A 17,722-nucleotide genomic window follows, 5' to 3' on the forward strand; every position below is an offset into this window, starting at 1 on the left:
GCAGGTTAAACCTGGGGATTATTTTTTTTTTATGCTGCAAAGGAGTTTGGTGGCCTTCCGTAAGGAAGCCATTGTTTGTTTGACTTGTACAAAGCAGAGTGAAGCTACTGCCTCCAGGGGCCATGCAAACTGGAAAATGAAGCCAAGTTCCCCTCATCTACCCCCAAAACAAGATTCACACTACCCTGTTACAGAAGGGCCTCCACTTACCAGAGCCAGCAGAAAAGCTGGCTGTGTTAACTCAGAGAAAACTCTGAATATGAGAGGAAGCCAGGGGAGTAGCTCTGTGGCTGGGCACTGGGCTAGTATGTGCGAAGCCCTGGGTTTGCTGTTCCCCAGCACTGCCAAAGGAAAAAGCTGGCATTCACTTGCAAGCTACTGTTTTCGAGGGGAGTTCCTTGGCCATCCTGAAAACCAAGAGAGCACCTGAGCTCCTTTGCTTTGGTCTGGAAACAAGGGGACACCAGACTGAGATGAAGCCCTCCTAGGCTGAGGTTTGCAAATCTAACCTCCCACTAATGTCAGGTTGTTTTTTTTTTTTGTTTGTTTTGTTTTGTTTTGGGCACTGGGGATTGAACCCAAGGGCATTCTACCTTTGATCTACACCCCCATCCCTATTTAATTTAATCTAATTAGTTAATTAATTGTTACATTATAGTCATCCATCTTAATGGGTTCCAAGATGGTGGAGGCATACATGCACACATCGCTCATTTAGCCCTTTCCCAATTCCCACCCCATTCCCTCCCCCCTCCTTCCTCTCATGTTTGGCTTACTGATTGACTTTGATATGTTTGTGAATGCATGCCATATACATTATGGAATTTCTCTCTTCCCCCCTCCCATTCCTCTCAGTTAGGTCACCTTAGTTGTGGAAGGCTCACTAAGTTGTTGAGGCTGAACCTGTGATTCTCCTATCTCAGCCTCTAAGTACTGGGATTACAAGTGTGTACCACCACAGCTGGCTAATGTCAGGTTTGTTGACCATAATCACCACAGCCAACCTCTATCTGGTGAAGGGGGAGGGTTGCTCTTTCCCTGGTTCCAATTTTCATACTTGTACTATTGAAACAGCTGTTTTGTTTTTTTTCTTGGTGGTACTGGAGGTGGAACCCAGAGGCTTTCTACCTCCGGGCTATACTCTCAGATCTATATTTTAAAGAATTTATTGGGAAACAGGGTCTCACTAAGTTGCTGAGAGCCTCACTAAGTAGTTGAGGCTGGTTTTGAACCTGTGTGATCCTCTTGTCTCAGCCTCCCAAGCACGGGGATTACAAGCGTGCGCCACCACGCCCAGCTTGCAACAGCTTTTTGACTGAGATCTTTGCTCCTCTATTATCTCATTCTCTACACTGTTTTTTTGGCTGTGGGTAAGTCCTTTCCTCTTCCCGATCCTGTTACCCTGAACTGGAGTGAAGGCTGGATTAAAGAGTCTCTGACATAGCCGGGTATGGTGGCACACACTTGTAATCTCAGCATTTGGGAGGCTGAGACAGGAGGATTGTGGTTCAAAGACAGACTCAGCTACTGCTTAGTGAGACCCTTTGCAACTCAGTGAGACCCTGTTTCAAAATAAGGAATAAAAAATTTAAAAATAGGGCTGGAGGTGTAGCTCGGAGGTAGGATGCCCCTGGGTTCCATCTCTGGAACTGAAAATAAAAAAAGTCTCTGACAGCCAAGTGTAGCAGTACACGCCTGCAATCTCAGTATTTGGGAGGCTAAGACAGGAAGATTGCAAGTTTGAGGCCAGCCTCAGCAACTTAGAGTCCCTTGGCAATTTAGCCGGTCCCTGTTTCAAAATAAAAAAAAAATAGAAAGGGTTGTGAGTCAGGTTTGAAGCCAGCCTCAGCTACTTAGTGAGGCTCTCAGCAACTTAGTGAGACCCTGTTTTCAAATAAGATATAAAAATAGGTCTGGGAGTGTAGCCCAGAGGTAGAAAGCCTCTGGGTTTCACCCCCAGTACCACAAAAAAGAAAAAAAAAAGGAAATAAAGGGAAAAAAAGGGGCTATAAGTGTAACTCTAAGGTGGAATGCCTCTGGGTTCAATTCTCCGAACTAATTTTTAAAAAGTCTGATAATCCGTTTTCTCCCTCTAGTTCGCATCCTTCTCCTTCTGCAAGGTTTAACCTCACCCTTCTCTCTCAGCCCCTCTATGCATCTATCTTATTAGTTCTCCCACACTCTTACTTGCAGTTCTGTGTCCCCTTTGCCTTTTAGTAGTGTTTAGTTTCTTGACACTCTCCCCAGCTCTCCTGAGTGTGTGTTGGGGGCGGGGGGGGGGCAGGTGTTGGCATGGGAAGTGGGGAATGACACGCGGGGGATCTCCACCTCCTAGAAAGCTGGGGTCTCTGATCAATTTCTCCTTTCCCTTCAGGCATTTAGCCCAGTGCCAGCATGAATGAAAGATGCAGTGCATTCCTGGAGCTTCTGGGGAAAGGGCCAGGGCAGTATCAGCGAGCATAATTGGTTGTCATTGCTACCTCCGCCGCTGCGGCTTTCTGGTTAAGTGTCGCTCTTCCTCAGGATGAATGCTCAGCTTTATGAAATGGTCTTGGCAGGGAAGTTTGTTTACCCTAGCACCCATCAGTGAATTTTGGCAGCAGTGAGAGAAACTGAGGCACACTGACTTAGGAAAGCAGAGGAGGAGGGGATAAGGCTGCTGGTTCCAGAGTGCGAATGCAAACCCTTATGCCAACCAAGTAGTCTGATCTATTGGCAGAGGCAGTCGACTTCCTTTCACATCCTTTTTAAATGTCAGAATGGGAAAGGACCTTGGAATCCCAGGAGTTCAATCCTCTGTTACAGAAGGGGAAACTCAAGACCAGAGAGAAGGGACTTACCCAGGACTATACAGAGGTCACAGAGCTCCAAGTAGGAGCCAGGTGTTCTGACCACTGATCTCAAATATCCCTTCCACTGTCCCACATCACCATCGCTTGAGGTGTGTGGTGCCCTACCTCACAGCAGATACACATATCATGCTTCTGTGCAGTATGTAGTGGAGAGAAGGGATAAGGTCAGTCATTTACAAACTAAAACGCAGACTTCGCCTGATGACTACTACAGGCTAGAACTCTGCCTTTATGGGATGCTGGGATCTTGATAAGAAGTTGACCAGAAGCTCACAGATATACCCAAGGGGCTGGACTGGGGGCTACATCTCACCTGAGGGAATTATAGTTTCATCAAAGAGTGACCATGTATAGGGCATTTGGCACATATGCCTGCAATCCCAATACTTGGGAGACTGAGACAGGATTGGAGTTTCAAGGCTAGCCTCAGCAATTTAGCAAGACCCTCAACAACCTCGGAAGAACCCGTATCTAAATAAAAAGCAGGGGTGGGGTGTAGCTCAGAGTTAGAACAGCCGCGGGTTCAGTCCTCACTTCCACTGAAGCGCCGGATGGGGGAGGACGGACCAAGACGTTTATGTGAAGGAGTGAAGACTGGGATTTGGGGCAAGAAAAGTGGATAGAAGACAGATATGGGAAAAAGGATCTCAAGTCTAATGAAAACGCAGATGGAACAGGATGGAAAGGAAATAGAATGGGGAGAGTCCTCCCTACAGATGAGAATGGAGGAAGTGTCGGAGGAGAAGAGGCAGTTTCATCAATAGTAGAGAAGTTTTTCGGCTGCAAGGGATCTTCAGATAGACCTCTTAAGAGCTGTTAATGACAGTAGAGAATCTGTTGTGGCCCCAGGGAGCAGAGCTGAGAAGCACGGGTGGAAGTCGCAGAGAGAAAGAGTCCCGATACACCCGGCAGGAACTTTTTAAGAGGCAGGGCTGCCGATCACCTTAGAGAGGTAGTGAGATGAGTTTTCCATCAGCAGGGTTGTGGTGAGGGTGCGGCCCAGGGTCCCGCTCCGGCCCTGAGTGGGGGCGGGGCCGGGTGGCCAGGACCCGGAGGGCTCGGGACAGTGAGGGAGGTGGAACAGGAGCCGGGTGGGTCGGGGTCCCGAGTGGGACGCCCCTGGAGCTGCCGGGCGCGGCCGGGCCCCCCACGTGGCCAGTGCGGCCGGGCGGGCCGGGCGGGGCGGGGCGAGGCCGCGGCCCGCGGGGAGGCGGGAGGCGGGCGAAGGGCGGGGAGCGGCGCGGAAGCCGGGCCACATAAAGGAGCGGGCGGCGCAACGGGGGTGGCTCTTTCCTGGGTGGGGTTTGTGAAGTCGTGGCCCGTTAGCAGGAAGCCGAGCAGTCGCCCCGACGCTAGAGAGGGACCCAATCGGAGCCCCCGGCCCCCCGAGTCCGAGCCGCGTGTCCTGCGCACTCAGCGCCGCCCGACAGTTTGTAGCCAAACTTCGCCAACTCCGCCGCCTCTGCCGCCACCATGCCCAAGACGGTGAGTGCCGGGGATGGGCGCCGCAGACCCCGGGGGTTCGAGTTGACCCTCTTGGCCCTGCGCTGATGGCCGTGGGCTTTGCTGGCCACCGGACGCCGCGCCCTCCGCCATGCCCGGGGTGGAGAGGAGACGGGGTCTTGGGGTGGCGCGCCCTCGAGGGTGAGGGGGTGTCCAGGCTAGAAAATGTGGACAGGGCGGGGCCGGCCTCATTCTTGGCTTCCAGTTCTCCCGAGTCAGGGATGCGACAGTGGGGAAGTATTCGCTGGGGTCCCGGGGTCTCCCTTATCCCCCCGAAGGGCCGCGGGCACTGGGAAGAGGACTGTAGTTCAGAGAACACTTCCCCGGACCCAGGGATTGGCGCCTTTCTGGGGCCAGGCTGCCACTATCCCAGAGGGCCCATGGGGACCGAGAAGTGGCGAGGACGGAGGGAGCTGCCCAGGGCGGATCCCGCACCCCCCACGCACCTTTCCCACAGTCACCCAGGGCGGCTCCATCTGTTTCCCACTAGGAAGTGAGGAAAGAGATGTAGAGGGACTCATCATACACGGTGCCGCCTTTACCCAGGAGCGCCAACACTTCACTAAGCACCAGTCTGCGGAGAGGCCTACCCAGTCTACCCAGAGAGAGGACCGGGCTCCTCTCCACCCGCCCCAATCCTGCCCTTTGCCATTCCTTAGGGCGTCTCTGTCTCTTCCAGACCGCTCAATGAGTTGTGGGTTCTTCTCTGTGGGGTCACACCTTTCTAGAATGGTGGTTGATTTTGGGGATCTGGTCTCCACCCCACTGGCTGTTCAGAGGGAGCCGAAGCCTCCAGGGAGTGGGGCCTAGGGGGGCCGGATGCCCAGGAGGGAGGGGCGGGGGAGGGGTGTGCCTGACTAATGAGCTCTGCTCGCTTTTGTGCAAGTCATGCCAAATGGCTGCTGGGGCCCTTCCCTAGTTCAGGAGGGCCTGGTGACCACCTTGACTTGAGGCACTTAAGCCAAGCAGTTTGTTGGGCTGACCTAGGCTGGGCAGTGTTCTCAGATCCATCTCCCTAGGACTGCTTGAGCTTTATGGAGCAGAGATGATAACTATTACCCTTTACAAGGGCTGAGGACCCCTGGGGTGAGAGAAGAGTAGGGGGCCCAGTTGCCACACTGCTGTATTGCTGTATTCCAGCCTCACTGCTTAGTCATTGCTGCCTTTCCAGAACCCTAGCCTCCAGAGGCACCCAAGTTTCCACCGTCTCTTAAACTGCCCATGTTTTTTTTGTTTTTTTGACAAGAAACCTTTCCATACTTTCTTCCTAACTCCCAGAGAGTTGGGGGGGGGGGTTGGCAAAAATGGTGAAAAATCCACTGTCAATGCCAACAGCCAGAATTATAAGCTCATTCCAGGAGCCTCTGTTTGGGACTTTCTCTCTGGGTGATTCCTGCCTACTCTTAAGGTGTGGGTTTTGCCTTAACAGTTGGTGGATCTCTGGGGACAGAGTCTGCCCTGGCCCCTGTTTTCCCTAGTGGCACATCTCTGCCTTGATTCTGAGACATCTCACCTTTAAACACAACTTGATGGTCCTGGAAGTCATCACTTCTTGCATTAACCATTCCATCTCAGTCAAAAGGGGCAAAAAGATGACATCATTGTTCTTTCCCTGGATATGGAAAGAGATTGGAAAATAAGGTGTTTGGGGTCAGAATTGGAGTGAGTGCTAAAAGTACCTGAATACTGAAGGTATTTGTATACAAATTGATTGTAACTTGAGTCAAGATGGAAAGGGAGGGCCAAATTTTGATTGAATGGAATATTGTACAGTTTTCCATGCTATTCAACTCAAGAAATGGCAATGTTTTGGGGAAAAAAAATGTCATGTCTGGTAAGACCATAGACTCTTGTCTTGAAAGGGAACATAAAGGGTATCTAGTACACTCCTTTTTTTTGTTTTGCGGTACTGCAGATTGAACTCAAGAGCATTCTACTTCCAAGCTATACCCCCAGCCCTATTTTTAATTCCTTATTTTAAAACAGGGACTCACTAAATGTGGAGGGCCTCACTTAAGTGGCTGAGGCTGACCATGAACCTGTGATCCTCCTGTCTCAGCTTCCCTAGTACTGGGATTACAAGCATGTGCCACCATGCCCGGCTTAGTACAGCCCTTTTTAGTTGTTGTTTTGGTATTGGTACTGGGAATTGAACCCAGGGGCATTCTACTTCTGAGCTGCATAACAATACTACTACTACTACTACTACTACTACTACTACTACTATACTACTACCATAGCTGCATAATAATAATTCTTAATTACTAAATAATAATAATAATTTAACCCTGTAAGAAATTACCTACGTAGGTGCATGGTGACTGACCCAGGATTGGGGTCCAGGCTTTTTGACAGTCATCCTATTGATCTTTTACTAAGATCCAGTGATTTTGTTCTTGAAGTTTCAATTCCCTTCTTTGTCCAAAGCAATTACTCACTGTGCTGTAGCCTTCATGGCCCTCAGATAAAAGGAAGAAGATAATTTGGGGAAAGTGACCAATATTGGCATTCATTTGGTCTCCTGGTCCGATTTCGGAGTGGCCCAAGGTGCCTTCAGTGACTTTTCTCATTCCTCATTGAAAGGCTGAGCCTTCAGGGACACACCCTACTTCTTTGAATGTCATCCAGTAACTTTAATGAAGAGGGGAAATTTCCTTTTCTCCACTCCTCTGCTAGTGTGATTTAGGCTATTTCTGGAGTATGACAGATAGAGAAGGGTAGTGGAAAAATCAAACCCGTTCATTCATGTGAACCTTGTCTACAGTCTGTTCAGGGCTAGTTTCTCTATTATTGCCAACTCCTAGTCAGGATAACCTCTCTTAAAAGTGTTTAAACACATCTTAAACCTACTTTTGCCATTCTTGCACTTTGCTTGTGGTTGCCATTTTCTTTTTATTTTTTTTTATTTCTTTTTTTGTGGTACTGGGGGTGGAACCCAGGGGCCTTCTACCTCCGGGCTATACTCCCAGACCTATTTTATACTTTATTTGGAAACAGGGTCTCACTAAGTTGCTGAGAGCCTCACTAAGTAGCTGAGGCTGGCTTCGAACCCGTGCTATCCTCCTGTCTCAGCCTCCTAAGTACGTGAATTATGACCGTGTGCCACCATGCCCGGCTCATGGTTGCCATTTTCCAGATTTTGATCTGTACCTTCTGGTAAAAAGATAATTACAAATAAGAAGGTCTTTTCCTCTCTCTATTCTTTTTAATTTTTTTTAGAAGCTCACAGAGAGCTGGGTATGGAGGCACATGCCAATAATCCTAGTACCTGGGAGGCTGAGACAGGAGAATTGCAGGTTAAAAGCCAGCTATCGGCAAATAGTAAGACTGTCACCAACCTCTCTAGACCCTGTTTCAAAATAAAAAATAAAACAGGAATGGGGGTGTAGCTCAGAGATAGAATGCCCCTGGATTTGTATTTTTTATTTTTATTTATTTTTTATTTTATTTTAATGTGGATCATGTTGAAAATGGCATACATTCAGACTGTGCTCAGTGTCCTCCCCCTACACTTCCCCTTCCCCCTCCCAACAATGAGTGTCCAGGTTGACGATGCTACATTCATCCTTTTACACATATTCGGATGTAGCTCCTCCATTAATCTACCTCAGCTTTCTTCCTCTCCTACTCTTCCATTCTAGCTTTGCTGAGATTTCCCTTCCATTATCTGGAGTCCCTCTGGTATCCTCAATGCTCTCTAGTTTGGGCATATTAGAGAAAACATAAGTTCCTTCTCTTTCTGTGCTTGGCTGATCTCACTTAACATAATGTTCTCCAGGTCTTTCCATCTTCTTGCAAATGACATGCTTTTGTTCTTTATAGCTAAGTAGAATTCTATTGTGTGTATTTCTCATAATTTTGCAATCCATTCATCTGTTGATTTAATCCTCAGTAAGACACACAAGAATGCACACACACACACACACACACTACACACACACACACACACACACACACACACACACACACATCAGAGGCTTTGTAGCTTTCAAGTTCCCTAAATTGAGATGTGTGTGTGTGTGTGTGTGTGTGTGTGTGTGTGTGTGTGTGTGATATTGAGGATGGAATCCAGGTCATTCTATAAACTCTGGGCTATACTCCAGCCCTCTTTTTATTTTGAAACAGTGTCCCACTAGGTTGACCTAGTAGTAGTCTCACTACTTGCTGAAGCTCTTCTCAAACCTGAAATCCTCCAGTCTCATATCCCCAAGTACTTAAGTTATAGGTGTGTGCCACTATGTCTGGCTCTCAAAACAAACAAACAAAAGATGATTTTGAATCTTTAGATGTTCCTGAGCCAGGGATGGTGGTGAACACCTGTAAATCCCAGTACTTGGGAAGCTGAGATAGGAGGATTGTAGGTTTCAGGGCAGCCTCCACAATTTAGTGAGACCCTCTTTCAAAGTAAAAAATAGAACCAGTAGTATGTAGCTCAGAGGTAGCCCCATGGGCTTAATACCCAGTACCCATACCCCCACTCTCACACACAAATATATTCTAAAATTTTTGATTTCTCTCCTTATGATTTATTAAATATCAATTTAAAAGGTTTTCTAGATTTGTCATGTCCAGCCCTTCTCATTGGATAGATGGGGAATCTGAAACTCATGTTAGGGACAGACTAATCTGGAGTGATACACCACACTGGTGGCAAAGCATGAATGTAGGCAGGTCTTGGTTAGATTTCTTGAATTTGCAGGGTTCTTAGTCCTAGTTCAAAAGGTTAGGGGAACAGTGACCAACCAAGTAGTCATTTGATGGTACCATTCATGTGAGCAGGCATAGAGCCCAGCTCCTTGAAGTATTTGAGGGCTTCTCAGTCTGCACGGAGCTAAACTTTAACAGGGGGTATGGGGACTGTTTATTCTCCTGCCATTCCTAGCATTGCTTGAGCCACTGGAGTGGCACTAAAGTGGTACTTGGTGAATAGGAGGCAGAATCTCAGTTTTTTAACCCTTGACCCTGCCCTGCCTAAGGATTGAGGGTGGGGCTAGGGATCAGGAATGAAGTGTGAGAGAGGCTCCTGCCTTTCTTCTTCTTCTTCTTCTTTTTCCCTCATTTTTCTGGTTTACTGAACCCACTGGAAAAATGTAGATGATAGAGACCAGACAGGACCCATTTTGGAGATTTCCTTTAGGCTTGTCTTTGAAGAGCCCTCTGGGCAGGGAATGGCTGATAGGACAGGAGAGACTTTGTGGGACCCTCAAAGACACCAACTAATTAATCTATATTCTTTCCTCTTAGGCTTGGAGCAGGAATGTTGCTCTGTGAGTCAGTAATAGGGCTGGTATTGACCATGAATCTAACTTTTGGGGGGTTACTGGAATTGAACCCAGGAGCATGCTGCTCTGGAGCTAAACCCTCAGCACTTTTTAAATTTTGAAACAGGGTCTTGCAGTGTTGCAGAGGCTGGCCTTGAACCTACGCTCCTCTTGCCTCAGCCACCCAAGTACTGGGATTACAGGCATGTACCACCATTCCTGGCTACGAATCTGTAAACTTTCCATTAGACTCTTGGTGCCTGTAACAGTAGCTTGTTTTATGGGTGATGTTGTTACTTTTCTCTTGCTCCTTCTTTTCATGCAACTGCTTTGCTAAATAGTGGAGCTGGAAGGGACATGTAGCAGTCATCTGCTATGTCCCATCCCTTGGCCTCGAAACCTAATTCACTCTGGATGAGATGAGATGACAGCTACAATTATTCTGAACTCTGTTCCAATAGTGTTGCTTGGCAACAGCTTGTCTTAGGTCCCTTTGTATATTCCTGGGAGTCCTGTAGTCCGGTGCCCCCCCACCCCCACTGGAATTTCTTGACTTGGGGTCCCTGGAGGGGAGAAGATATGGCTACCCGCACTATCAGGGTTGGTCCTTTCATGGTCAGAATTGCTCTGATCTCCGAAGATAGAGCTGAGTTTGTCGCTGATCTTTCAAAGATAGAACAGTTTATCATGTGCCTCTTTCTTAACTCACAATCTTTTCACCCTTCTACCCTACCTCATTCTTCTGCCTCTAAAGGAAAAAAATCCACAACAGAGTACAAAGGTGGTCTCCTTCGGGGCAGCCTATTGGCCGAGCAATGGGGCTGGTTTTTTCATGATTGACTGGCTTTACTGTTTATCCCTCCTCCCATTTCATGCTTGATGGAGCTGAAAACCTTTTCAATTCCAGGTTCCAATCTGTGGTATAGGAGCTACTGCTTGGGAGGGTTAGCTCAAGATTACATGAATTCGGAAGTTGTATGTTGAGATATGGAAAGTAAAACTAAACATACTATTTCATCTCTTTCCATGTTAGAAGACCTTCATTCTTGTCCTCAGTAAAGTGATCCGAATGAGGCAAGCTGTTTGGCAAGGCCTTTCTTTGGTCCCTCAGTGTCTCCAGCTTGTCACAAGGGACAAGTGTACCAGTGCTAGGTAAACTCCAAGGACCCTTCCAGTTATGATGTTCGAGAGAGCCTTGATGGCACAGTCTTGGGCCTTCTATTTGTACATTAATTCCTTCAGACATCCTGCCCTCAAAATTTGAGCACCTTCTTTGTGGCAAGCAATAGCAAGGTTACAAAGTTGAGCAGTGCTTGCTAAAATGTATCTTCTTAGCCTAGTTGTGGAGACCCGCTTGGGAGCTGAGACAGGAGGATCACACAGGTTGGAAGCCAGCCTCAGCTACTTAGTGAGGCTCTCAGCAAGTCAGTGAGACCCTGTTTCCAAATAAAATGTATAAAATAGATTTGGGAGTGTAGCCCAGAGGTAGAAAGCCCCTGGGTTCCACCCCCAGTACCACACACAAGCAAAATAAAAAATAAAATGTATCTTCTTGTCCCACCAACCACACTTGTGGAGTGTTAGTTCTTCCCAAATGCAAGTTCAGAAGGGAGAATTTTAGTTGGGGTGTTGGCTGTTTTCATTTGTAGATCCCGCAAGAATACTAGTATGAGTACTCGCGGCCATTTGTTCTCCGGTCTATGGGGTCTATGGAGGGGAGACGACTGTATCTTACTGAGAATAGAAATGGAATGAGACCATATCATGAAGGCTGTGGGTTGATTGAAGAGCTCTGGACAAACACCAAAACGCTTTGGAGGCCTTCTTTTCACATTTCTCAATGCCTGTCTCCCAGTAGCATAGATCCCCTATAGTTCTGCTGAAAGGCCAGAAAGCCACTAGGATAAGTTTTAAATTCCTTTCTAACCAAGCAAGTGTGGTAGTTGAATATGTTGATACTGAGAAGCTGGTGGGTATAAACTAAACCTCCAAAGGTATATGTTTACCACCAGTGAGCTGAGGACTAGCTGTTGTGGGGCACAACACCTCAAAGCATCTGTACTTAGCGTAGCCCAGAGCATCCTCATCCTTTAGCTTCCCCTTAGATGATTGGTCTGGATAGTTGAGGTTTCTCACAGGGTTGTTATGGCCAATCCTTTTTTTTTTTATATATATATAATGAGGATTGAATCCAGGAGCAGTCTACCTCCAAGCTATAACCCAAACTCCTTTTAATTGATTGACTGATTAATTTTGTGGTCCTGGGGATGGAACCCATAGACATTTTACCTCTGGGCTACATCCAAGCCCTATTTTAGTTTTTGTTTGGAAACAGGGCCTTGCTAAGTTGATGAGAGTCTCACTATTTGCTGAGGCTGTCACTGAACCTGCAATTTTCCTGTCTCAGCCTCTCAAGTACTTGGATTGCAGGTATGCGCCACCACATCTGGCTTATTTTATTTTATTTTATTTTTTGTGGTGTTGGAGATTGAACCCAGGGGCATTCTATCTTTGAGCTATAACCTCAGCCCTTTTAATTTTTAATTTTTTTATTATTTTTTGGTGGTACTGGGGGTGGAACCCAGAGGCTTTCTACCTCCAGGCTATACTCCCAGACCTTTTTTATATTTTATTTGAACACAGAGCCTCACTAAGTAGCTGAGGCTGGCTTCGAACCCGTGTGATCCTCCTGTCTCAGCCTCCCAAGCACGGGGATTACAAGCGTGCGCCACCACGCCTGGCTCTTTTAATTTTTTAAATTTGAAACAGGGTCTCACTAAGTTGCTGAGATCCTCATTAAATTACTGAGGCTGGTCATGAACCTGTGATCTTCCTGTCTTAGTCTCCCAAGTACTGGTATTACAAGTGTGTACCACCATACATAGGTATTCATTTTCTATTTTTGAATTAAGGTCTCACTAAGTTGTTGAGGGCCTCACTGAGTTTGAAGCTGGCCTTGAAGCTGTAGTCCTCCTGTCTCAGCCTCATAAATGCTGGGATTATAGGCAGGTGCCACCCTTCACATCCAGCCATAGAATATTTTAACTGGTCTTAAGGCATCCAGTTCAGACGTTATGTTTTGTTTTATTTTGTGATGCTGAGTGATTGAGTCCCAGCTCTATTTTATTTTTTTGTTTGTTTTTTTTAAATTTGAAAACAGTGTCTTGTTAAGTTGCTGAGGGCCTTACTAAATTTCTGAGGTTGGGCTTTGAACCTGTGATTCTCCTGTCTTTGCCTTCCAAGTACTAGAATTACAGGGATGCACCACCATGCCAGGCTAGCCTTTATGTTTTATTTATTTATTTATTTATTTTTGGTGGTGGTACTGAGGGTGGAACCCAGAGGCTTTCTACCTCCGGGCTATACTCCCAGCCCTATGTTATAATTTATTTGGAAACAGGGTCTCACTAAGTTGCTGAGAGCCTCACTAAGTAGCTGAGGCTGGCTTCGAACCCGTGAGATCCTCCTGTCTCAGCCTCCCAAGTGCGGGGATTACAAGCGTGTGCCACCACGCCTGGCTGCCTTTATGTTTTAGACGAGGACAAACAGCACAAAAAAAGGGGAAAGTTTTAAATGAGCTGGTAATAGGGCCAGGACTACATCCAACTTGCTTGGCCCACAGTATGGTGTAGGAACTTTGAACAGCTGTCTTTTAAGTGACACTCACTGCAGGGTGCTCAGTGCTTTCTCCTGGTCTAGGGGTGACTTGTCCATGGTCTTCTGGTCATGGAAAGAGCCAGCCTAACATGTGTAGAACTGAACTCAGGGCCGTTATACAGAGGTGATTGAGCTTCTCATCTTGTGTTAGGGACTCTTTAGGACTTCTAGGAAGGTTTCTCTTTGAAGGTTGGTAGAAGGCAGATATGTGGGCAAAAGCAAGCGAGAAGAGATGACTTGCTACATTTTCCTGCTGGAGGCTAGGTCTTGCTGTCCTAACAATCTCTAGGGAGTAGATGGATGTGGTGATGCATGCCTTTAATCCCCGTACTTGGGAGACTAAGACAGGAGGATTATAGGTTGGAGGCCTTGGCAATTTAGTGAGATCCTGTCTCAAACAATTAAACATTTTTGGAGCATAATTCAGTAATGTTGTGTCCTGGTTTCACTATTCAGTAGCACACACCACGCACAAAGGAGGAGCAAAGTTACTTGTTCTGCATATTTATAGCTAGAGGGTATAACAGCTTGTTAGGGGGTTATATGAAGTCATAGTACTGAACAGACAACTTGGATTTCTTAATTTTCAAGTTAGTGATCTCCTATTGTACTGGCCTACCTTCAAAAGATGACTCTATTTACCCAAGGGGCACAGACTTCTAGAGAATTGGCTCTGTGGTGATTATATTAACAAAGATGGCTGCCATGGAGTTCCCCTAAATAGCTTCCGCTCTAGTAAGTTTCAGTGAGTGGGTGACTCAGTTTTTCTGGGACCTCAGAGCAATTTCTTTTCTTCCTGTCTGCCCCTCACCCAAATCCCCCCCTTTCTCTTTACCCTTTTTAATTTTGAGCTTTGACTTCTTTGAATTCTGACTCAGTGTTCAAGCTTGAACTGTGCCATGAATGAGGAGAACATTATGGTACTTTCCATGACAATTTGGGGACAATATTTACTGTCATGGAAACCACTGAATAAGACTGGAGTCGACGGACCTTAATTCTCACCTTTCAACCCTAGATGCTCATAGGCCAAGTGGGAAGTGGGTAGATAGCCAAAAAGGACTTGTCAGGCCTTCACAGAAAGACAGCGTACAGTAGGCTGGGAAAACACAGACTCTAGGACCAGATTGTTTGGGTTCATATCCCAAATAATGTGATCAACTAGTTGTACTTCCCTTTCTCTTCCTTCCCTCCCCTCCTCCAACTTTTTTTTTTTTTTTGGTGGTACTGGGGGTGGAACCCAAGGCTTTCTACCTCCGGGCTACACTCCCAGACCTATGTTACACTTTATTTGGAAACAGGGTCTCACTAAGTAGCTGAGGCTGGCTTCGAACCTGTGCGATCCTCCTGTCTCAGCCTCCCAAGCACTGGGATTACAAGCGTGCGCCACCACGCCCGGCTCTCTCCTCCCACTTTTTGAGATGGGGTCTTACATGCCTGGCCTCAAGTGATCCTCCTACCTCAGCCTCCAGAGTAACACGGAGGTGTTACACTGTGTCATGGAGGGTGGCACACCGTGTCTTTTCATGTTCCTAACTTCTGTGCCTCATTTTCCTCAACTGTAAAGTGAAGATAATAGTTCCTGTCTCATAGAGTTGTTGTGAGAATTAGGTGAGGTAATTCATGTAAAATACCTTCAGCTGTGTCTAGCATCTAATTATGTTATACAAATGTTAATTATAACTAGTATTATTATTGCTGTTCATGTAGGTTTTTTTTGTGTGTGTGGTACTGGGGATTGAACCCAGGGACATTCTATCTCTGAGCTATGCCCCTAGCTCTATTATTATTATTATTATTATTATTATTATTATTATTTATTATTATTATTATTATTACCGGTCTGGGGATGGAACCCAGAGGCATTTACCCTCCGAGCTACAACCCCAGCCCTCTTTTTTATTCCTTATTTTGAAATAGGGGCTCATTAAGTAGCTGAGGTTGGCCTCGAACCTGCAATCCTTCTATCTCAGCCTCCCAAGTACTGGGATTACAAGTGTGCATCACAACACCCGGCTTATTCTTTACTTTTGAAACAGGGTCTCACTAAGTTGTGAAGGGCCTAAGTAGCTGAGCATGGCCATGATCCTGTGATATTTCTGTCTCAGCCTGCCAGATACCAGGATTACAATTGTGTGCTACCATGCTTGGCTTTATTCTTTATTTTGAGCTGGGCGTGGTGGTGCACGCTTGTAATCCCCGTGCTTGGGAGGCTGAGACAGGAGGATAGCACAGGATCGTGTGTGTGTGTGTGTGTGTGTGTGTGTGTGTGTGTGTGTATATATATATATATATATATATATATATATACATACATACATACATACATACATACATATATTTGCGGTACTGGGGATATACTCAGGGGCATTTTACCTCTGAGCTGCACCCCAAGCCCTATTTTTTATTCTTTATTTTGAAACAGGGCCTCACTAAGTAGCTGAGACTGTCTGTCCGCTAACCGGTATCCTCCTGTCTCAGCCTCCCAAGTACTGGGATTGGAAGCATGTGCCACCACGCTGTGCCTTATTTTATTTTTGAAACAGGGTTTCACTGAGTTGCAAAGGGCCTCACTAAGTAGCTGAGGCTGCCAATGAACCTGCAATTCTGTCTTAACCTCCCAAGTACTGAGATTACAAGTGTGTGTCACTGTACCCAGCTGATAGAGTTATTATACACATAGATGTAATATTAATATTATTTTTGATGAAGACATAAATTTTATTTATATGCCCAACCTTGTGCTGAGTAGGATGGATAAGAAAGAAGGCAGGAAACTTAATTCTTGTCATTTACGGAGTGGCTACTATCTTCTTTTACTGTAAGGGTTATAAATAAGTCAATAGAGAATACAATTTCTGCCTTCAAAGATCTATTTTCTTTTTGGTACTGGGGATTGTACCTAGGAGCATTCTACCTCTGAGTTACACCCACAATCCTGTTTTATTTTTATTTGGAAACAGGGTCTTGCTAAGTTTCTGAGGCTGTCCTCGAACCTGCAATCCTCCTGTCTCAGCATCCCAAGTACTGGGATTACAGGAGTGGGTCACCATACCCTGCTCAAAGATCTATTTAAATGGAGATTTAGGGCTAACTCAAACACAGTTTGAGAAAAATACACATGTGATTTTCTGTGTGTGTGTGTGTGTGTGTGTGTGTGTGTGTGTGTGTGCGCGCGCGTTCATGTGTACACATGCTCGCATGTGGTACTGGGTTGGTGCTCTACCTTGAGCTATACCCTGAGCCCTTCTCATTTTTTATTTAAGTTGTCCAGGCTGTTGTTGACCTTGGTATCCTCCTGTCTAAGCCTCCCAAGTACTAGGATTAAGAGGTGTGCACTTCCATACTCAGCTATGCATGGGATTTTCTGTAGATTTTGATAAGAAGGAGGTTTACTGGACCTACACAGGGCCTTGAGGGATGTGTACACTTGGGAGCAGTGGCCATTCTTGGTGGGAAGATGATGTGGTTTTGGTAGACACAAACTGGTGGCCCTAGGCCAGTGTCCTTGTGCAGGGTGTGGTGTCATGTGCTTGTAATCCCAGTACTTGGGAGGCTGAGATAGGAGGATCAAAGATTCACAGCTGGCCTCAGCTACTTAGTGAGGCCCTGCACAACTTAGGGAAACCCTGTTTCAAAATAAGGAATAAAAAATGGAGATGAGGTTTAATCCCTAGTGCTGCAAAAAAAAAAAAAAAAAAGCAAGCAAGCAAGACAGGCAATCTGCGAGCTAGGGGTGGTGTTGCATCCCCGTAACATCAGTAATTAAGAGGCTGAGACAGGAGGCTCACAGATGTGAGGTCAGCTTCAACAGCTTAGACCCTGCACAATTTAGGAAGACCCTGTTTCAAAATAAAAAAAGATGGCTGGGAGGCTGGATGCGGTGGAGGATCACAGGTTCAAAGACAGCCTTTGTAATTGAGCAAGGCTCTTAGCAACCTACAGAGACTTTATTTCCAAATAAATAAAATTGCTCTGGGGATAGAGCTTGAAGGTAGAATGCCTCTGAGTTCAATCTCCAACAACAAAAAGGGCTAGAGGTATAGCTTAGAGGTAGAAAGTCCCTGGGTTTCATCACTAGGACCACCAAAATCAGTCAACCAATCAATAAATACAAGCCGGGTGTGGTGGTGCACGCTTGTAATCCCAGCATTCGGGAGGCCGAGACTGGAGGATGGGGTTCAAAAACAGCCTCAGCTACTTAGTGAGGCCCTTTGCAACTCAGTGACACCCTGTTTCCAAATAAAGAATAAACAGTAGGACTGAGAGTGTAGCTCAGAAGTAGAATGCTCTTGGGTTCCATCCCTAGTACTACAAAAGAAACATTAATAAATGAGTAAGAGAGATGTGCATCAAGCAAGTTGTTCTTTCTGCCATTAGCTGAAACCAACAGTCTTTTTTTAATGTACTGGGGATTGAACCCAGGGGCATTCGACCTCTGAACTATAC

Source organism: Muscardinus avellanarius (assembly GCF_963383645.1).
Source record: "Muscardinus avellanarius genome assembly, chromosome: X".
Taxonomy (NCBI): Eukaryota; Metazoa; Chordata; class Mammalia; order Rodentia; family Gliridae; genus Muscardinus; species Muscardinus avellanarius.